This window comes from Stegodyphus dumicola, chromosome 6 (genome assembly GCF_044657685.1).
Source record: "Stegodyphus dumicola isolate Sdum_Otavi_A_Nest chromosome 6, ASM4465768v1".
In the NCBI taxonomy this organism is placed as follows: domain Eukaryota; kingdom Metazoa; phylum Arthropoda; class Arachnida; order Araneae; family Eresidae; genus Stegodyphus; species Stegodyphus dumicola.
The window spans coordinates 81,094,587-81,117,870 of record NC_140773.1 but is presented as its reverse complement, the minus strand read 5'-3'; the positions used below and the strand labels follow the sequence as shown (position 1 = coordinate 81,117,870).

The window sequence follows — 23,284 nt, the reverse complement described above, 5'->3', positions numbered from 1 at the left end:
TTAAGTTTATATATAGGTATCCTGACGATCGAAATTAATTTTCATTAAATGAATAGTAATACATAATATACAAGATTTTGAAGCTTGTCGAATTAATATAGAATCATAATATAAAATCAGTATGGTTCTTTGCTGTGGTGGTTGAGAGCAGACATACGACTGCAACGGTAAAAAATGCTTTGGTCGTTGAAAGTGGACATACGACTGGTACGGAAAAAAACCCTTCTGGTGGCTGAAGGCAGGCATAAGACATGAACGTTAAAAAAACTGTGGTGGCAGAGGACGACCTCAATTGGTAAAACCAATAATTTAAAACGTCGGGGCTAACAACATAAATTTAGAGATTTTGTATAATGCGGGATATAAACTAAATACTATATCTAAATTAAGAGATGACAGAGATGTCCGCTTAAAATATTTATGTTAAAGAAAACATTATGGTTTCCGACCCTGGATTTTAACCACTGATCTTTCAATTACTAGCTGGACATGCTAACTACACACACTACGAAAGCATGTGCGGGGGAATATGATAACTATTCACATTCTGCTCTTCATAAAATAGGTGAACCATGATATTTAGCCGACCAACCTTAAGTAGCATAGATTATCATCCACTTATTAATACTTTGGGATGCAGGAAACGTAATAAATCAGTTTTGACCTCGCAATGCAATCAAGTATTGATTCGTAGGCAATATCATTTTTTATTTTAAAATACAATTTAAACTCATTAAATGACTTCTGATTTTCCGCACTCTTCCTGATGTAAGATAAGTATGTTAAAATAATCTTATATTTATTCCTTAATTTTTATGATAAATAAATATGTTTTTGCTTACGCTACTTTCACTATTCTCCCTGAGGAACACCTACAACGTAGACAATACTTTCAAAACTCAAGCCTCGTAACGCACTCTAAAGTCGTCATATAATCTGATTAATTAAGTAATTTAAATAGAAGGTAATTTCCATACAATATGTTAAATTGCTACAAATTTAAAGAACTTTCACCACATTTATGTAAATTAAAAACATAAAATAAAATTCTAATTTTAATTTGCAGTTTTTTAACTTTCTTCTTAAATTTATTACTCCCGTTGTGTCCTAAAAAAATAACTGCTTAGAATAAATCTCTCTAAACTACGTTATTTTAAAATTAATGACAGTCATATAATTCTTGACAAATTTTCTGACGCAGATAGCTACTTACGGCTCCAGCCAATAATAATTTTAAAAGTTGAAGCGTTAACCTTTCAGAATACTTTTATCCGAAGCTTTCATTTTGAATGCGACATCCTTGCTAGCTTCTCTAACGCTTGCTGCTTCAAACGTATTTCAAAATTTTATCGGTGCAGATGTTGCTGCTTTTAAGGACGTTTCATGAAGAGATGCTTACTACGGCCATTATGATGTGTATAATTCATACTAACAGTCGTTTAACACTATACTACTAATACTAACAGTCGTTCAACACACTTCTTGATTTCTTCCTTCTCAAGAATAAAACAAATTATGTTTCAGCAGCCATCACTGCAAGTATTTGAAGCCTCTTCAAATTACTACATATGTATGCGAAAACTATATTCTTGCATGCTTTCATATAATGGTGTATAATCTCTAAACATGAGTAATCTTAACAATCTCTTGCTATAAGCTTCGTCTCTACATCCTTCGAAATATTTTTGATACCCCCAGACTAGCCATACAGGTCACACAACTTCCAAAGCAATTTACAGTGGATGGATATTGTCAACATTTTGAAGAATGAAAATTAAAGAAAAAAAGAACGTAATTCAATCAAAGCGAAACTTAATAAAAAATCCCCAAATCATCTGTAAAATGCATATCTTATCCAAAGCCCTTTTCCTAACCAATAATGCTTTAGTCGTATGATTTCGACTGTGGAATCTTAAATTCTGATTTATTATAAACAAAATACAGTTCGTACGAAATGATACCTAACTAAAGACATAAAGTCACAATAGCAGAAAAGATCAGGTATAAAATTCAAGTAAAGCAATTTAAAATTTCAAAAATACTACTCAGATGTAAGGTATATCTCTTTTTTCCCTTAGAACCTGAAATCCATATTATTTTTAAATCTTTCCTTTTACTAGTTTAATGACAACACCGTGGTAAGATCCAGCTTAAGAGTTAAAGTTAGATAATTTTTAGTGACAATGAACTCGAATATAGCTTTAGATGGAATGTCTTGGCGCCTTCCTGAAGAAAATTATCTATATTCAAGGTAAAGGTTAGAAACATGGAAATTTTTTTCAGCCAGTCGATTTAATCGCACGGAACGTAAAACCTACCCTAACTTGCCAGTATTCCAGTATTACCTACAGTATTCTGCTGTTTCAAACGTTCAGCAAATGGTACGTTTTGTCTGGAGAAAGGCAATAATAAGATTATAAATTTATAATAAAAAGAGGAAAAGTGATAAACCGTAATATGCAAGTTAAGTACAGAACGTAATTGAAAATCATACAGAAAAGAAGGTACAGTAATGAAATCATTTTCTTCTAAAACTGATTCCAAAACTATCCAATTTACAATATTAAAAAACTTGCATTTAATAAATAAACTACAATAAATATATTACAAATAGTATGCGGGAAGTAAACTTCACAGAAGCTATCCTTGTCAGAGCTGCTGCAAAGCAATACGCTAAGTTAATGTAAGAATTTAACATACGAGATAAAAGTAAAGGTTTAGAAATTTTTAGGAATACACCAACTACTTCCATTCCCTCCCCATTATTCCCTGCTTCAAAGTCCAACTACTTTGAAGAAGTATAAAAAAGAGCATTTCAGATGAATCTTTCTTAACAAGTTCTTTCGAGGAAAGATAGATGGCACTGCAGTCTAATTCGTCTCAGCCGATTGGTGGTTCTCTGTCGGGACTCTGCGGTATTCCTTTCCGACGTTCTCTGTAATCGCTGTTATCAAACCGGCACTGAGAAATACTCTACTTTTTGCCTTCTTTTGCTTGCGTCATGATTAGTACTTTGCAATAAGTGGCCGTAGACCATAAAATAGTGCCATTTATTACTTTAAACTAAACAGGTATTTTGAAAAACAGGACTAGTGAGTAAAGAACAACTCCGAGCCAAAAAGGTAGGATGAAATTTCAGTTAAATGACAGAATTTTAATTTCATTCCTGTCTTTTTTTCATGAAAAACGCATTTCTGTAGGAATTCATTTCAAAGTTTAAAATTCTGTTATATATTTTAACATTCAAGGAGAGTTCTTTTAAATAATATAACTATTTATACGGAGGTGTTTTAGTTGAGGTACAAAATTGTAGAAAAAGGTGTGGTAACCAGAAAAACTTTATTTAAAAATTTCTGAATTTACTTCAGAGCGTATTTTTCAATTATTTAAATATTACCGAGCATCTCATTTGAAGAAATCAATTTATGCCGTAAACTGCTTAAATTAATCATAATTTTTCATTATTTGAATTTGACTATCTCCCGTTACCAATTTTTAACAAGCTCATAAGAAACAGGCTGACATAAACAATATTTTTAAAAACATAAACACTAAATTTTTGCTTTTTATATATCTACTTTTAATTCCTTCAGGGGAATTTTAATTGCCTTTGTCCTAAACTAAAGCAAAAATAGGCAGAAACATTTATTGTACATTGAAACTTCTTTTCATGCTATATTACTTTCTATTGTTATATTACGTAATTTTTAAATGCTTAAATTGATATTCGCCTCAAAGTTTTTATGGAGTACCGCATACAGCTAACAGCAATGCAGTATTTGTATAATCATTGTGTTAGCCGTTATCTTTCTTAATTACTTGTATGGAAACTGAAATGAGTACTTTTAAATAGTTTTAATTTAGAATTTTAAAATTCTTTATTCAACATACTTAAGTTATTTCTGCACATTTTGACAGAAATTTAAGCAGAGATTTAAAATAAAACCAGAATAATTGTAAAGTGTCTGCTAAGTCAGCATTTCTGTTAATCAAAGGAAAAAAAAATATCTTATAATCATTCATAATTTTGGAAAAAAAAGAAATTAATTTTATTTATGATTCATGAAGTTAATTTAACTATGTGCTATATTTATGTAACGTATTATGTAATCTTCAACTGCCACTGGTATATGAATAATTTTTACTACTGCTCGCATTTGTTATTGCAGTTAAAATGTGTATCTATTATAATATATTAGATGTAAGCGATTGTGATTGTTTTAAGTATAACGGATGTTATAGTTTATAATACCATTTTTATGAAACACAAAGCTTTGTAATTTTTATAATGTTTACTTTAGTATAAGTTTGTTTCTTAAAAAAGTGAAAAAAATGTATAATTTCTTTTAGTGTTTATGTAAATATGTATATCTATAATGCTTAGTAAATATGTTTCTGTGTTTTCTTAGGTAAGTACTGCATGATTTCCCGTTCTAAACGTTTATAAGAATAAAATCTTGGATCCATGTACACATATTAACTGATATCTGTACGTCTTCTGTAAAATATTGCACCTACTTTACGTGTAAGAAATATTTGTTTTTGTTAATATTTGAAAGGAACTGTAAAATTCAAGCTTTCATGTTAAATACATTAAGAAAATTCCTATCTTTTTTATAATATCATTATAATGAATTTAATTATAATTATTCAGCCATAACTTGAAACGCTATGACAATTAGATATCTTAAAATGTTTTATATTTTTCTCCAAATATTTCTTTTCTATCGCGAAGTCTGATAAAATTACATGCCGGATCTGTTACATTTTAATGACACATTAAATTAATAAATTCTTTACATATGGCATACAAAACGCTTTCTTGGTTTCCATGCGGAGTTTTCTACAATTTGCCTTTTGCCGTGTAAATATTTGAGTTACACACATTCCTATTATTTCCTGTTTTTACCTACATGTGTACAAAATATTATTGAAAATTGTCTTCCGTTTTGCTGCTAAGAAAGTAGATCAGTAAACGTACTAAGGTGAACGTATATTTATTAACCTTAATCTACTTTTTTATCGCGTAAAATATTAGCAAATTATCAGTTTATTTGCAGAAATATTTCAGTTAATTTTGCTATAGCGTTTTAATTCTTACGTGTGTTCCATGATTTCAGTTATTTAAAAAGCTAAATTTCTTCTTACGGTTTTCTATTTAGAATATATAGTGATATTTATTTGCGAAAGAAGTAGCATTTAAAACTAAATGAAATTGTAAATAAATGATGCAGCACTCAGAAACCTTAAATGAATACTGTAAAATAGTGAGGAATAATGTCGTGTAGAAAATTTTGATTAACTACAGTTTCCCGTGTAACTTGAATGTAAATTTCATATAATAGAGCCTTACGTTCTAATTCTACTAAATTTTCTTTTAGGCTGATCTTAAAAAGACTTCATGACTCAAATTAGAAAAATTTCTTAACACTTTTTAACAACATCCTTGTTCCATATGACGTAACATTTTGATCTGGTTATTTCTTGTTAGTTAAGTATTTCTCTTGATTTTTTAAACCTATTATTACGACTCAGAAGGACAAAAATTTAATAATTCTGTTTTGAACAAATTTAGTCAAATAAAATTAGTATGTTATTTTTTGGGGGGAAGGAGTAAAATATTTTTGCGTGTGCGTGATCAAAATTAAAAATGTTTTGCAAATTTTCTTGGAAATACTCTATCGGTTTGAATATAAGATGTTTCTTCTTACATTCAAACCGATGTAGTATTTTTCTTCATTTGTTTGCTCTGTTTCTTCAGTAATAGTTTTCTTCTGTTAAAGTGACTTTCGGATTACTTCGAAATTTCAATCATCCTTATATGCTCAGCCAAGCGTTAAATAGTATACAATTTTCTACTTGTTGGATGATTTTTTTTACGCTAAAGGAAAGTATTTAGTTAGCTCACATTGGGGTATAGTATTTTAAACACTTAATTACTTTTCTTATGGAACACTTCCAAAATATCTGTCCTTGGTAAATTGCATCGAAGTGGATGGACGTCTGATATGTGAGGCCTTTTAATATTCGGATGAAACGATTTTTAAAGGTATAAAAATGTATAAAAGTAAAAAAGAATAATATAAGTAAATATTTACAGTTAAATAAATTATAATTTAGGCCTAATATCGTATTTTTTCAGAGATGCGAATCTGTGTCTTAATTTGGCCCACCAGCGGCCGAGCGGTAAAGTCGCTGAACGCTGGTCGTTCGGACCGGGATACGAATCCCGGCGAACGGTCGGGCTGCATGGGCGGTTTCGAGGTTCTCCCCAGGTGTAACGTGTATAGGAGCCAGTTTCCCGTAAAAAGTCATTTACAAAGGCATCCTTTTCCTTATACAGATAGTCCTCTAGAGCTTTGCCGTAATTAAATAAACCAAACCGAACTGACTCTTTCAAACATATTTAAAAAAAATAATGTTATTTAACATTTAATTGAATAAACATATCATAAAATTCAAGCCACATTTGAATCTAAACATTAATTCAGCTTACGCAGATAAACTGGTGTGTTATGGTAGTAGATTACGTGTGAATTATGGTAGTAGATAAAGTAGGGAGTGTGCGTGTAGTCAGTGACTCAGATGCAATACGGTATGCATTTCGAATGCATGACAACCGTAGTCTGTTATTAAAGTTTGTATTATTATTCATGACAGATGATTTTGCAATTGTGTAAACCTAAAACCTTGTATTTCCTTTTACATGAATTTTTATGAAATAATTTTTAAAGGCCGCACTCTATTTGATCAGTTAGATAAATATTTAGGGAAATTAAGGTACTTTATTTGGCTACAAAAATTTAGAAATGACCCGGAATTGTACTTCAAAAGCAACGGAATGACGGGTTTTCTTTTTAAACTGCAGAGATAATAAAGTAACGTTCAACATAATGTTTAATTGTGTTTTAATGTTCACTGAGGAATCGTAAATTATATTTCTTGTTGTTTATATGATAGCTGACCTTAGAGAGAAGAAAGAACTCTACTAGTTAAAGTATTTATTTTTGGCATACATATTAGAAATGTAAAGACTAACGATACAACTCCGTTTAAATCTGAAATAAGAAGGACGAAATCATTTCAACTAACATGTTTTTCCGGATTCCAAATGGGAATTATTTTTGGTAGTTAAGGAATTAAATAAATGCTGATTATAATGAGTAGCAAAAGAATATAATATACCATATCTGTATATTATCTGTTGTATCATTATTATTAGTTTATCTGTTGTATCATCACATTAAATATGCTGCCTGACTTTCTTACATTTCTTATATTAACTATATCATGCTAATATCGAACTAAACATTAAGTTAAGATTGAGATTGTATTTGTTTTTAATACAGGAAACGTATTTGTATTTAAAGGTTTAAACATATGAAAAGTTATTGATTCTAAAAAAACGGAACTTAGAATAACGGCTTTTCGTCTTTTTTTATTCCAAAAGGTTTTACTCTAGCAGTATTGAAAGAAGAGAACTCTTCGTAAGTAGAAACAAAAATTAGTAACTATATTTAGAAGTTTCGAAAGAAGTTGCATACATTTCGGGGTATCATTATCAAATACTGTTCCCCCCCCAAAAAAAAAAGAAGAAAAGAAAATCATAGAACTAACACGAAGTATAGGTATACACTAAATTAACAAAGCATTAATATATTAACAATGCGAATAAATGTATTAGTTTTAATTTTGTGGTAAATCATTTTTGTAAATCGCAATAAGATAAAATTTCTTTCTGTGCTTTCTCTGTTCCAAGGGATCATTCATCTTTGGAGGTATGTTACAAATTTGAAGTTTTGAATAAGTTTGGAATAAACAAAGAAAAAAAAAATTTTTTTAAATCTGAAAGCTTTCATATTTTATATTACGCCCAAAGGCCTGCTTCTTAACGTTTTATGTGTTACCTTTATTTATTAAATATCATGTTCTTCGCACTTAAACCATGAAATTCAGTTCAACAGCAAAATCTTAAAATAATTTTTAAATGAGCATATCTTTGTATTTTCCGATACACAGTCTCGCGGCCTGGAGATAATTTTTTTTAATACAGTGTTGCCATTGCTCGCTTTGAAGTCGTTGAGTTTCTTAATCAAAAATTCGTTAAAGTTTTACAAAATATGAAACATATAATAAAACAAATTCCAAATTCGAGGTTCCACATCCCCATATTCTAGTGGAGAACATTTTACTGAAAATCTGATATCTGTAGTTACAGATGTTTTTTCGCAGAGCGAGAAACATACATACATTTATGCAGATTCTTTATTATTTAATTTCTTTAAATGTAATGCGGGGATCTAAAATGTGGTAGCTACAATTTGAAAAGTGAACTGACATTTATAGTGAATCAACGCAAAATGTCAAAACGAAATTAATAGCCCTTCTGGGCTTTGGGCTAAAAATTATGAACTTTCATATTTGTTCAGTACATCATCATGTAATTAGTATAAGCGTTTTGAGTTTCTGATTTTTATTAGCCCAAAGTGGCGTTCGCCCAGAAGAGCTGTTATTCTTGAAACGTAATTTTGCGCCGAATCACTATAAACGGCTGTATCACTTTCAAATTGTTGCCACCAAATATTATCCCCCTGTATTATATTTAAAAAATTAAAAATGATTGGTTTATTTAGTTATGGCAAAGCGCACTAGGGCTATCTGCCTAAGGGGAGGGATGCCTTCGTGGAGGACTTTCTAAGGGAAACTGGCTCGTATACAAGAAATTAAATAATGAAGAATCACCATGAATGCATGTATGTTTTTCGCATTGTGAAAACGAAAACAACGATACCTAGAGCTATCAAATTTTTAATAACGTAGTCCTCCACCCGAATCCCTGGAAGCCCGAATTTTGAATTTCGAATTTTTTTTATCATTAGCCCAAAGGAGCGTTAGCCCAGAAAGGCTATTAGTATCGAAACGGCTTTTTGCGTTGAATAACTAAAAGCGCTGAATCACTTTTCAAATTGTTGCCAGCAAACGTTACCGCTTTGAATTATCTTTAAAGAAATTAAATAGTGAAGAATCTGCATGAATGTATGTATATTTCTCGCATTGTGAAAAAACAATGGTACAACAAATTTTGAATAATGCAGTCCTTTCCCCAAATTCCAAGGGCATATGGAAGCCCAAAGTTGGAATTTTGAATTTGTTTTACTGTCATGTTTTGAAAAACTTTAACGAATTTTCAATTAACAAACTGAACGATTCTCTACACTGTACGAAACACTCCACGGAAAAAGAAAAAAAGCACATTTTATCTTCTGTGCGCGAGAGTGTCTACCAGAAATTCTAAAGATATGCTGTTTTTACCCCAAAGAGACATTAACCGAGATGCTCTTGGAAGGTATATGTGTGTGCAAATAAAAAAAAAAAAAAAAAAAACTCACCTTTGGGCGTAATATACAATCTGGAAGTTTCAGTTTTTTTCCCTGTTTCATATTTATTAAACTTTAATAAATTTTATCTTAAGAACCTCAGCGATTTCAAACCGAGCGGTGACAACACACTGTACGGAATAAAATATTTTTGTCTCTAGCGCGCGACACTGTCATCGGAAATTCTAAAGTTATGCTGTTTTTAAATATTTTTTAGCCCAAAAGGGCGTTAACCCAAATGCTCTTGAAACGTGAATGCATGTGTAAATGAAAAAAACGCCCCATTGGGCATAATAAAATATCTAAAAGCTTTCAAATTTTTATTTATTTATTCTTTTTTAATTTTGTTTTGATTAAACTGTATTTTGAAATTAAGCAAAATTAAAATTTATTTGGTGTTGATTTCAGAAAAACCTCCTGCGCATTTAAAGAATTTGATGAAATATATCTTCTTCAAGGGGAAATAATTATGCTGTCTGCATAATAGAAATTGCTGTCTTTCTGAAATTAATGCCGATCTGAGAATAATTTTTTTTTAATTTTTAAAATTCGCGTGTTTTCTTTTATATGTATTTGAATTTCTTAATTATACTTTGAAAAAAAAAATTGTGAAAGTAGAGCTTAATGCAGAACTGTTTACAACACTCATTACTATGCAACCTAACGGTTATATATCTACGTCTGATAATATTATGATATCCTCGAAAACAGATATATAATTTAATTTAGATAAAATGTAATTAAAATATTTTTGGTGGTATATCATAAGTGTTTTCGTTTTTCTATCTTTTACGCAGTTGATACAGAGTTTGTATAAAACTGCGCTTCTTATAGCAATACGTGTGTAGGGTATGTCCATGAAATTCTCTTACCCTTCTAACAAGGAAGGTCTTCAAAACTTTAACTTCCCATTTTTCTGAAAAATGTATATGTGAATCTACTTGTTTAGAAATACATAACAGTAGAACAATTTTGATGCTAATATTTTATAAGTAGTGTTGAAATATTGTAAAAATGAACGAGCTATGGTGATACAGCACTGTTTGACAACATCGAAAATTTCAGTTTGTGCAGGTGAGTTGCAGTAAATAATGTTCCAAGCAGTAATCAATTTAATCAAGGTAGCGAAATAAATCGTATAATATGTGTAAGAATATAAGTGGCTGAGCGGAAGACCGTATTTCGTTCGAAGTGAATGGATTGACTGAAGAAATATTTTCGTGGTTTTCCCAGTGAGTGACTTGAATGCAAAAGTCATTTAGTTTGAAAGTTTTCTTAAGCTAAAATTTTTGTGGCTCCTTTCGGGTCTCTCACTCCTCCAATAAAAAGTACTGCAGATACGTATTTCATCTGCTAACTTTATTTTGGACATATTGAAGTCTACATTTTATTTTGCTTTTTTCGTCATATTACGCCAGAATTTTATCTCTTCTTTTCCCCTTATAGTCCTTATTATATAATTAAGGCTTTGGTTTTCTTTCTCCTATTGATGAAATAAAGTGGAACCTCGAGTTACCAGTTTAATTCGTTCCGGCATTGAGCTCGTATAGCGAATTTCTCGTATCTAGAAACAAACTTCCCATTGAAAAAAACGGAAGTTCAGTTAATCCGTTTCGCACCCCCAAAGATCTCATTACCATCTCATCTTCAGTCGACGTACCTGGTGTTTTTCGAATAAGGTCCAAGTACAGATCCTTAGAGCAAATGATAGCTTCCGACACCAAATCGCCTTTCAACTGCTTCTAGTTAATCCACACCAACAACGGCTTCTCAACATCTTCTAGGAGTTCTGGACGGGGCCTGGAGATAATGGTAACTGCTTTGGTCACATCAAATTCCTTAATTTCTTTCTTCTTTAGAATAGTTCATATAGTCGATGTCCGAACGGGCATATTGTCTTTGCCAATTCCATCACTCTTACACCACGCTTATGTTTATTTATGATTTCTTTCTTAATTTCAATGGGTATGGCTTCTTTCATTTTCTTTGCAGCACTTCTGAGGCAACAGTTTTCTTGGGAGGCATCGTGAAGTAATTATTTTCACGTTAAATGTAAAAAGCAATGAACTCACCAGTGCACAAACACGTAGATCAAAGAAAGTGAGTGATCTGAGGAGGGTATTCCTCGAGTCGAGTCTGATCGAGAAATGCGCCACGCATACCAACAGCCTGGCTCGTTCCTCGTTACTCGAGTCAATGTTCGTATTTAAAGACGAATGTTTTGTTCATACTTTCCTCTTATCTCGAATTTCTCGTATATAGAGGTGCTCGTATCTCGAGGTTCCACTGCATCTCAGAATTGATTTTTGGATGCGTTATACAATTTAATTTAAGAATGAAACATGGATGCTTTTTAATGAATTTGTCATCCGTGATTTACCTTCGAATTTTAAATTTCAGAAACCAGAGTTTTCAGTTAAATATTTTCTCGTGTAAAGTTTTAGTTTAAAATGTCTGGCTGTATACTGAAACAATACTCAGACCATATTGTAGTATTTATACCCTAAAATAATGACATAGTTCAAGATTAAAATTTTAATTCGTAATTTCCTTACTTTTTAGAACTTGCATGACTGCAAGTTACAAAACGTATGTTACTTTCACTTTGAGGGGGGTTCACAAAATACTGACTTATATTGAGGAGGGATGTTCCCAAAATGTTGACTTAAATTGTGTGCATTTAATTTATATATATATATAGAGAGAGAGAGAAAGAAAGGAGAGAGATGGTTAATTTACTTTTAATAATTAAAAAATTAAAATTAAGAAAAAAAATCAGAAAATTAATTTTTTTCCACAAGTTACCACACTTTTAAAAATTAAAAAATAATTAATTAATTACATTATTAAATTACTAATACAAAATTAATAACAATTAAATTTCCAGTTTTAATCGTAGTTTACGTTCTCGAACAATTTCATATTTCAGTTTTACACGCTGCGTATTTACATCTCAATTCAGATCTTGGTTTTATTATTTCCATTAATCAAACTTTAATCAAATCGTTTTCTCGAGGGTTACGCGGAAAAATAGCCATGTAATTGTTTTGTTTCATTCAGATTTTATTTTTTTTTTCAAATTTCAGTGAAATTAATTTATTTCAGTTTTATTTATTTTTTCCCAATATTAGACATATTGCTTTTTCATTTTAATTTTGTTATTGCTTTTTTATTTTAGGCTATAAGATTTCCATTTTTATTTTGTTTTCCCGATTTGAAAACTTTCCATCATTAATTACTTCAAATTCTTATACTTATTTTACTTTTGATAAATTTGTGTTAAATAAATTCGTTTCCTAAAACTTTTGCTTGAAAAATTTTTGGTATTGTTTTACAATAGTTGCTTTTGATTTAAGTAGTTTTTTAATAATTATGCTTTTTTAATTGGGCAGAAATTTAATTAAGATTTAGTTAGCACGTTGCTTTTGATTACGCTAATGTTTAATCTAATTTTTAACCCGAGAATTCATTTTAGAATCTTTTTTAAATATTTATTTTTGTAATCATTTTTATTCTGGTCTCTCATTGGAGCAGTTCTTCATGGTTTATAAAAATTAATTAAATTTAAAAAGTTTTAACTGTATTGAAAATTTAAAGCACGTAAATTAAATAATTTCAATTCATTTTAATTATTTTTTTACAATTTTCTTTTAATTATATTGCGAAAATTCGCATCATCTGGCTTTAATTCACTTGTTGAAACGTGATCCTTTTGAAAATTCTTCGGCTAGTCATTGAAAAAGACAAGGAATTTTCAACAGTATTTTTTATATTAATTTTATTATGCTATATTAATTTTATTACTGTTTATGTTTCAATTTAATTATTTTTTCCAATTTCGATGAGTATACTTCCGGTTAGAAGGCTGACCCATTTCTTGATTTAACTATTATCTCTTGATTGTATACATATACATAATGAAATATAAATGGAGTGTAAAGAATTTCATTATTTATACTTAATTTGATTAATATTTTATGACTTGTTTATAAAGACGACAAATTGCAATGTTCGCATGTCGAAATATGGTGCGAATAGTTAATAGATGGTTTACGAAAGAAAATTTTTAAAGCTGGGCAAATCTGTACAGAAAACTTGTGTCTGGTAAATAAATAAATTTCGTTTATTTAGCTTATTTCATCTGCGGGGATTTAACTATTAATTTAATAGCTTTCTTTCTAAAGGAGCTTTTTTCTCTTCCCATATCCGCTTAAAGTTCACTTAAGTGCAGATTAAAATTTTGCTGAAAAAATAAGGAAGCTTTTCCGATAAAAACAACTAAAATTATTAAAAATAAAGCAATAGTCAAAATAGCTACAAATGGATTTTCTTATTTGGAAGTAAATAATGTTAAAAAATTTATTTATAAATTAATGCGAATTGAAAATTGAAAATGTGCAATTGGCAATGCAGCTGTGTTTTGGAGATTTCAAGAAATTTTCCTGCTGATGATCAAATTCTTCAGTACATTTGCCATTGACGCTAAAAAATACCATACTTAACAATTTATTTTGAACTTTCTGTGGAAAATTAGCAGCTAATTCTTGTACTATTATATATATTTTTGATAAGTAGATTCATGTTTATTGTTTTTAGAAACACAGAGTTCAGAATCAGAAGACCTTCCTTGCAAGAGTGTCAGGCGATGTTTTGCCCAGTCTATGTAAGTAACAACTGAGTCCTGAGAAGGTTTAAAACATCTGTTTTATTTAAAACTGAACAAATGCCTGAATGGTTACAAATTAAACCTCCGTAGCTTGCAGTTTATTAGATAATATCAGATGAACTTAAAATTTAAATTAAATGTATGCTGGAGATCCTAGTGAGCTCTAACGAAAAGAAGTGACAGTACAATTCTAAATCATAAGAGAACGGGTTCATTAATCTAAAATATACTGCCTTATAGTTTTTGATCTAGAAACAGTATGCTGTTTTTTTCTATCAGAATTGAAAAACTATTACTATGTAAGTGCAATCACTATATAATGCAAAAAGATGAAAATAAACAATTGAACACCATAACTTTATCTTCAACTTGCAGCATTTGTTTTTCTTTATACTATTAAACGAAAACGCGGTTTCAAAATGAAATAATCTTTATAGGCCAGTCATAATATCTGCGTTTTATTTAGTAATTTTTTAATTAGTTAATTTAGTTACTAAACTTGAAATGTAATAGATAAGTTGTAGTATTGCTTTTTCTTACCATGTAAATAATAAATTTTAAGATCACGTAAGTGAGGATTTAGTGACGATAAGGATAAAACGTTTTCCTGTATTGGCTTCTGAAGATTACACTGAAGCGTTTTTAGCTATTAGTTGAAGACGCTTACTGTAAAACACTTGTAAGATTTTATGGTAAACTGATCGCTATTCTGAACATTTATTTTATTTATTTATTTGTTATTGTTATTTTTTATCTGCTTGGATTTTGAGTTGTTGACTATCAACCCGCTGAATTATTGGGTAGTTTCTAATGAAACTGTCTTTGAATGACGTCAGGTTTCTGCTGGTAGCTGGAAACTGGAAGCTCTGAGATTTGTGCAAACATTTTGTATTGCGATAACGCTACAAATGGTTGATGCAGTTGTACTATTTGTTGCGTAAGCCTTAAACAGTGAATGCTAACGAAATCTAGTCCGTCACAGAACCTAGTCAATATTAAGGCTGCTATAATTTTACTAATTAAAAATAGAAAATTTTTCAGTGACTGCAGTAAAACATCAATAAATGCATTAGTTGAAAAGAAACTAATGAATAACCTATTCGCCGGTAGTTTTGCGAAACTTTGCTTAAGAGATTTGAAGCTACAAAATGAACACTCTGGACAACGTAATTCTTCCACTAATTCAAATAAATTAAAAGATTTGATCGAATTATATTCTTAACCAACTGTACGAGAAATCGTCCAGTTACTAAATGTACGCTTTTCAACTATTTCATTGCACTTAGAAATAACAGAGAAAATAAGAAAGTGTATTCATTGGAAACTCTGATGATGAAAATAATACACGTTTGAAGTGTCGAGTTCTCTCATGAGAAGAAGTAAAGAAGAAAGTTTCCAGCAGTAAACTGTGATTATTGACGAGTAGGGAACATTCTACGACATTTGTTGAGGTTCATTGCAGGGGCTGAAAGGAAAAATGCTCCAAAAAAGACTCCTAGTCACCTTTTCATGTAAATCAGATGTTGTTCAATCTATGAAGAATTTCTTCTGGTATTATTCATTATTTATTTCTGACACGAAGTGAAATGATGAATGCAGCTCGATATTGTATATATATATGGTAAATGCATGACAAGTAGTGTCTTGAGCACAGTACTTCTGAATATATATATGGAGTCTTATTGCTGCAAGATAACGTTCGACAATATCCGGCAGTCTCAACTTTACAGCAAATCAAAAATTTCGTATTCGAAATTATGCCTCCTCATCCTCCATGTTATCTTCAAATTTCTATAAGCGATTTTCATTTTTGAGCATGTCTTTACACACATAAAAATGCCTTTCAAACGGAGCATCAATTTATCAGGCAGTGATAAACTTCATCACTTCCAGAGAAACTGAATTTATCAACGTGGTAAAAAAGGCTCTGCCACACGTTGGTGACAAAGCATTGATACTGGATAGAGATACTTTTGATTAAGTAGGTTGTGGGGATTTATTTAATTTACTTAAGAGTTATTTTTTTTCGTGTAGCTTCTTGGATTCAACTCATACTTTCTTGCTAGGATGCAAATCGACTAGCACGCGTGTATTCAAATGAGGTATAAAGATATTTGTATTTAAGAGAAGGTTTAAGAAATTGAAATCAGCGCATGTTTTGCCTGCCTCAAAACGTTGCTATCTTTGATTTTCTAGCGCTATGATTTCTGTAGCGTTGAGCTGTTCTTGCCATTTAGCTGGTTTACGCCAACGTTTCGAGATAGACCCAGCTTGCGCAATAGTTAACCTATAAAGCTGTTAGGCTGACTTTTATGTCATTTAATATTAAGCTAAAAGTGTTGGTTTTAATAATCACGAGTTCGTGCTATCTGTGAAGCTGAGTTTCTAATAGCCAGACAAACGAGACGTTATAAGATAGAATTTTTCCTTTCCTTTTTCTCAATGGTCCCTAAATTGGCTATTTGATTTGCAGCATCCCGGTGTATTAGATTTTAAGATAAACCAATATAATAAACCAAAAAAAAATTCTTTGTTTGATGGAGTTGTTTTTGTCCGTTTGCATGACTTAAAATGCATGCTTCTAATTCTAACAGAACTAACTCCAAATTATCTATTGAAAATAATGTTTGAGCACTACAAGTTTTCTTTAGTAGTTATAGTTGAAGATTTGATTTTCGTATTTACGGATACTTTACCTTTTTCTCTGTCCTTTCCTCTATAACAGATATTTAATGTGAATGTATAGTATACTTTGCTGTGAGAAACAAAGTAGAAATAAAAGTTAAAAAAACTATATATATTTTTATAATATAGAAGTTATGTCCAAATGCGCTTATTTTGCGACTCAGGTTCTTAAACTGAATTATTTTATGAAAATTTAGTAATTTAATGTTCCGTGTTAAAAAAAAAGAAATATTCATTCCTTAATTTTGCTATTTTCCAAATGGGAAAAACTTTGCAGTTTATTTAGATAATTTTCAGGCTTCACATAAGAAATTTTGCTAAATTACGTAAGTGCCAGGAAATGTGCCCATCCAGTAAAGCTCCATTTAAAAGCTGTTATAACATACTTTTCGCAAAATGTTCTCTATTAACTTAACTTTCGGGGAGAAATTGATCGTTCCAAAATTTTTGACTTCCTTTACGTATCGTTATTTAAAATCCTACTTAGACAGAGGGAGAAATATTACTTGTATATATCTTGAAAGCAAACGGAATATTTCATTTTGCCATAAAATTTACTTTTTTATTAAAGAGTAGAATGTGAAAATGTTTATTTTCCAACTTTTTAAATGGAAATGCACATCTGAGGAAATGATACTTTAAGGCTTAGAACTTATAGGATTTTTCCAAATGCTTTTATTTCGAGAGAAAAGATTTTCAGCAATTCCCTTTTCCGTATTAGTGCATTTGAATTTTCCAGTTCAATGCATTAACTAACTATGCATTTTTATTTCCAGTTGCGTTTCGGGTTGTGACATTATATTGTAGATAATCTGATTTGGAGCCATAAGGTATGAAAACTTGTTGCATCAAGAAGGCAGAACTAAACCGATAGAAAGATCGTTACGATAACAGCAATCTAGACTTAAAATCTAACAGTTTCATGTCCTAATGACGGATAATTTAAAATTGAAGTTTAAAATACATAATAAGAAATAAAATACTAGAGATGTTACTAATTATAAACTGTCTCGAATCTGGAACCCAATCTTCAGAGGTTCTCAGATTTCTGAAATCTTGAACTGTCAGATTATTTACTTAATTAGTTTACATGATAGTGATGATGGTGTTATTGATGATGATAATAATAATTGTAATCATAATAATGAGTAAAAATTATAACTAAAAGCTATTAATTAATTAATGAAAAGTTTAAAGTCTGCGTTTAATGAAAAAAAAATAAAAATTCAGTTTTTAGAAATTGTACTTATGTTTATCAAAATATAAAAAGTTTAGTAAGTGCTGCTTTAAATACATTATGAAAATTGTTAAATATTTGTTCATTTTTCTTCAGTGATTTTGCGAGAATTATTTCAGTAACTACTGAAATTTTTTTTAGGTTCTTCAAAATTATTTCATTATTTCCAATTAGAGCAATCGCGGTGGGAAGCGCATTACTTTAAGAGTTTGATTTTAATAAACAATAAACAAGGGAAATTCAGTTCTTTCAGAAAATGAAGAGTGTGACATCCAGGATCACTATGAGGTAATAATGGTAAGCAGGTGCCACTGAAATTTCAACTCACGTTTTCAATGAACATTTCTATTGAAAATCAATATAATTTTTCCGAAGTTTAATTTAAAAAGTTTAACGGTTTTAGATAGAATTCAAAAAATTGGAATGAAGCGTAACAATTTTGAGGTTTCCAAATCTGGAAATAATTTTCAAGATTCGTGAGAGTCTGAATGCTCTATTTATAGAAAATTCTTTTTTAGACAATGTTCTAAAAACACAACGGAAAAGAAAATATAGATTATTTTAATTAAAAAATTAAAGTAAGTCTTCCGAATTGACAATAAAATAATTAGAGCAGATTCCGGAAGCCTATTTCTCATTTTGCCCACAAAGAGAACTTATTCAGGTATAAAGCATAGCCATATATTGCGTAATATATTGCTATGCTTTATACAGAATAATTTGCTCTTAAATTTCTGAACGTGAAATGTACTACTGCTAAATTTAATCGACAAAAACGAAAGAGTCGATAAGAGCATGGTGTATAGATAATTATCAGAATGATCCCAAATTGTACGACGACTTTAAAATCGTTATTCTTTCAATAAAAATTTTATGCCAATAATTGTTAATTTTGAGGATTTATTGATTTTTGTGGCTATGTTCCATCTTGAAAACTGTTCATTTCTTTGCATTTGTACTGATTATCTAAATACTTGAACAAGTAAAAATGTTTACAACATTTATTTTTTAGCTTTACGAGTATTTATCTTGTAATCCGTATTTTTTTTTTTTTTTTTTTTTTTTTTTGGTGCTTAATGGTAAATCTACTGCTCCTATTTTTCAGTTTAAAAAAATCTGATGTGTACACCACATGACTTCCTTGTACAGATGTTACGAAGCGAATAACGATATCTAATGGTAGTTCGAAAGGCTAGTAATAACTTGACTATTCTTGTTCGAACTATATTTTGTTTAAAAGAGTTTGCATTAGTGGTAAATTTGATCTTGATTTGGATACAAAATATTCATGACGATATCTTTCATTTATATTTAATGAAAACACCAAAATATATCACAGCAACACACATACATCGCAATGGCGAACCACAGTTACATAATGTAAAAAACACAGAATTCTTTTGGCACAACAGCGCCCTCTATCCTATGAAAAGTTCCAACACACCCCACCTGTGCTCTTTTAAGAGCACATTAAATTTACATATCAATAATATATTTAGATATAATCAAAACCAATATGCACAAATTAATACTGAAAACTACATTGCAAATTAAATACAATACATGAAACAAACATATATATATAACTTTAAACTTCAAAAGGATAGATTAATTGGACGGGTCTTCGATAAAGTCCTTGAGAAGTACGAATCAAACATGAACGCACATACCCATCCCTACCTTTATAAACTTCTTCTATAATTCCAATAGGCCATAAAAATTTTGATTTCGTCGACCCCTCCAGCAATACAACCTCACCCTTTTTAAGATTCCTTTCAGGAGATGGATTTAGAAAAGTATGCGCAGACCGTAATTCGAGGAGATACTTCTCCTTCCACTTTTTCCAAATTTGTTTCAAAAGATTAGTTTGATACAGTTTTCTCCTAGTCAAAGTCTGCCTGTTCAATGGTTCATTCCTGAAAAGGTCGGCGAAATGTACAGGATAAGAAATATTTTCTTGCCCTGGAAACAAGAAATGGGCAGGTGTAAGAGCTTCTGGCTCTTTTATTTCATTATGGACATAAGTAAGAGGTCTATGATTTAAAACTAACTCAATTTCTGATAGAATAGTCATCATTTCCTCAAAGTTAAGAAGAGCCCTTCCGAGAACCTTTCTCAAAGGATCTTTGATACTTTTCATAAGCCTTTCATAAAAACCACCCCACCAAGGCGCGTGAGGCGCAATATATTGCCAAGTTATGCCGTTTATTGATATGAAATCTTTCAATTTTGAATCTATTATAATTTTTGCTAATTCTTTAAGAATTTCATTAGTGGCTCTAAAGCTCTTAGCATTGTCGGAAATGATAACTTTACAATTTCCTCTCCTAGCTAAAAATCTCCTTAATGACAAAATAAAATTTTTTGTTGACATATTTGTGATTAATTCTATGTGCACAGCTCTAGTAACACTGCATGTAAATAATGTTATGTAAGCCTTTTGAGGCGTATCCTTTCCTGATTTTATTAAAACTGGGCCAGTGAAATCTATGCCAGTTACAGTAAAAGGAGGGTTTTCAGTAATTCTACATTTAGGTAGTTGACTAGTTATTTGTTTAGCTGGTTTCAACTTATACTTTCGACAAATTAGGCAGTTACCTAATACTCTTTCTATAATTTGTCTACCTCGTGGAATCCAAAATCTAGACCTAAATTTGGCTAGCGTAAATGTAACTCCACCATGAAAAATTTTATTGTGTTCTCGAATAATAATTAACTCTGTAAATTTAGACTGCTTAGGAAGAAGTATAGGATGAGCTTCATCCTTTGTAAACGCTCCTTGTTCTAACCTTCCTTTTATGCGCAATACACCACAACTGTCCAGAAATGGGGCTAAATTCGAAAGTGGTGAGTTTTTAGGAATCGATTTACCATTTTTAAGGTTCTGTAATTCTAAGTTGAACTCTATGTTTTGCTCATGTTTTATCCAGTCTATTTCAGCATTTTGAAGTTCTGCTGTGAGGGGACCTGCAATCGTTTGTCGTTTTTGAAGTTTATTAACAAACCGTTTAACTAGTGCAGTTACTCGTAGTACTTTTAAAAAACAACTATGTTTCCTTAAATCTAAAATAAATTTCGAATTTTCTACCAAACAGTTATTTTGCACTGTACTTTCAAATTCTTTTTTTAGCTCTAAGTCTACGTCTGTAGATTTTAAGTTCTCTCTTTCAGTAGGCCAGTATTCAGGTGATTGGCTTAGCCACGGTGGACCGTGCCACCAAAGATGGTTTGTAGCTAAATTTGCTGCAGAAATTCCTCTGGACAAGATATCTGCAGGGTTATCCTTACCAGGGCAATGAGCCCAATTATTGGTATCTGATAAAGATTGAATTTCTTCTATTCTATTTTTTACGAAAGTTTTGTATTTACTAGCTTGTCCCTTAATCCAACATAATGTAATCATCGAGTCGGTCCAAAAATAACTAGAAGTATTAAATTTAAGACATTTACTTACTTGATGGACTAATCTTGCGGACAATAAAGCTCCCATTAATTCCAGTCTTGGTAATGTAAGACCTTTCAGAGGAGCTACACGACTTTTAGAACAAATAAAACTGATACTTATCCTCCCATATTCAGATATAGCTCTTAAATACAATACAGTTCCATAGGCTAAAAGAGATGAATCTGAAAAAGAATGAATTTCAAATGAAATAAATTTACAGTTCAAATTTGAAAAATAACATCGAGGAATCTGAAGATCTTCTAAGTGTTCGATTTCACTGCACCACAACTGCCACTTGTGATCCAGTGACGATGGAAGTTTATCATCCCAGTCTATGTCATGACTCCACAGTTCCTGTAGAATGCACTTCAGCTTTATGATGAAAGGCCCAAGAAATCCGATAGGATCATAAATACGACCCACTACTCGAAGAATAAACCTTTTCGAAGCAGTTCCGTTCTTGACAAACTTTGATAATTCTTTCACGTTAAAAGATATACTGTCCGCATCTGGATCCCAAACTAGACCCAACACCTTGGATGGTGAGTCAAGTCCCGTACTTGAGCTCTTTTCCTCATCGATGTCGAACTCAGCATCTTTCCACAGCTTACGCAGTTCCATGGAATTGGTTTTCCATTTTCGTAATATCATGCCACATCTTTTGAGAATTTCTACACTTTCAGTCGTAATTTTCAAAGCCGCTTGCAAGACTTCTTCACCTCCAATCAAATCGTCGACATAAAACCATTCTGACAGTAATTTGCAAGTATCAGGAAATTCTTGTTTACATTTATCAAAATGATATTTCAGAGTTGCAGCTAATAAATATGGACTTGGTTTTAGTCCAAATAAAACTCTACTAAAGTTCATTTCTTGATATGAATTAGAACCGATATCATCAGTCTAGAAGAATCTAGTAAATTTTCTATCACTAGGATCGATCAAAATTTGTAGATACGCTTTCTTTATATCCGCTGTGAAGGCGATTGTATTTTGTCGAAACTTTAAAATCATTTCAAATAGATTTGGATACAAGTTTAGTCCTTTAAATAAACAGTCATTAATTGAAAGTTGTCCTCCTTCATGAGAAGAACCATCAAACACGATTCGAAGTCGACTAGTAGATTTGTCCTCGCGAATGACAGCATGGTGGGGTAAGTAGAATGACTGCTCAGAATATGACACTTCAGTATCTGACGACGAATTCTCAATGATACCTTCCTTACGATAATCATCAATTACCTTTTTATAATCCTCATAAAAAGCTGTATCATTTCTAAATCTCCTAACCAGACCATCGAAACGTTTCCGAGCCACTTCTCTATTATTTGCTAATTTCTCCTGCATACCTGGTTTCCACGGCAACTTTACACAATACCTTCCATCTACGAACCCAACAGAATTATTAAATTCATCAAATATCTCCTGTTCCACTAAAGTCAAACACTCCGCTTCCTTGTTTTCAATACCTAAACTTTCCAGTTCCCAGAAACGCCTGAATTCAGCTGATACAGTGCTTTGATCACCTAAAACTAAGTTCACAGCAGCCGTTTTACTCATATCACCACAATTTCCCTGCAAGGACCATCCAACTTCTGTGTTTACAGCTACCAAAGACGTATTTAACCTTTCAAAACCTTTTGTCAACTTCCAATAAAAATCTATACCTATTAACAAGGAAATTTCATTATCATCTGACGCTTGATTATAACCCCACGTTAAAGTTAATCCCTTGGCTTCCATTTCAGCTCTTGTACGCTCATTCGGCAAATTAATCGCCGCCCTCGAAATTTCATCTGTTTCCAACGCCTGTATTACGACTTCATTTCCATCTAAAATATTTCGCAATCTCACTTCAACTCTGCGACATGTTT

General features: G+C 31.1%; 1 protein-coding gene across 4 annotated transcripts in view; it reads left to right on the top strand.

Moving 5' to 3' along the window:
• Nucleotides 1-2,912: 2,912 nt before the first annotated feature.
• Nucleotides 2,913-23,284, top strand: part of LOC118181845 (uncharacterized) — a 430,621-nt gene continuing 410,249 nt past the window's right edge. For 3 of the 4 annotated variants that reach the window (XM_085818580.1, XM_085818579.1, XM_085818577.1), the window contains exon 1: nucleotides 2,914-3,122. The gene's annotated coding sequence lies outside the window, so the exon portion shown is untranslated. Of the gene's footprint in view, nucleotides 3,123-13,973; nucleotides 14,041-23,284 lie in introns of all 4 variants that reach the window. The other variant, XM_085818578.1, reaches the window with a different exon arrangement.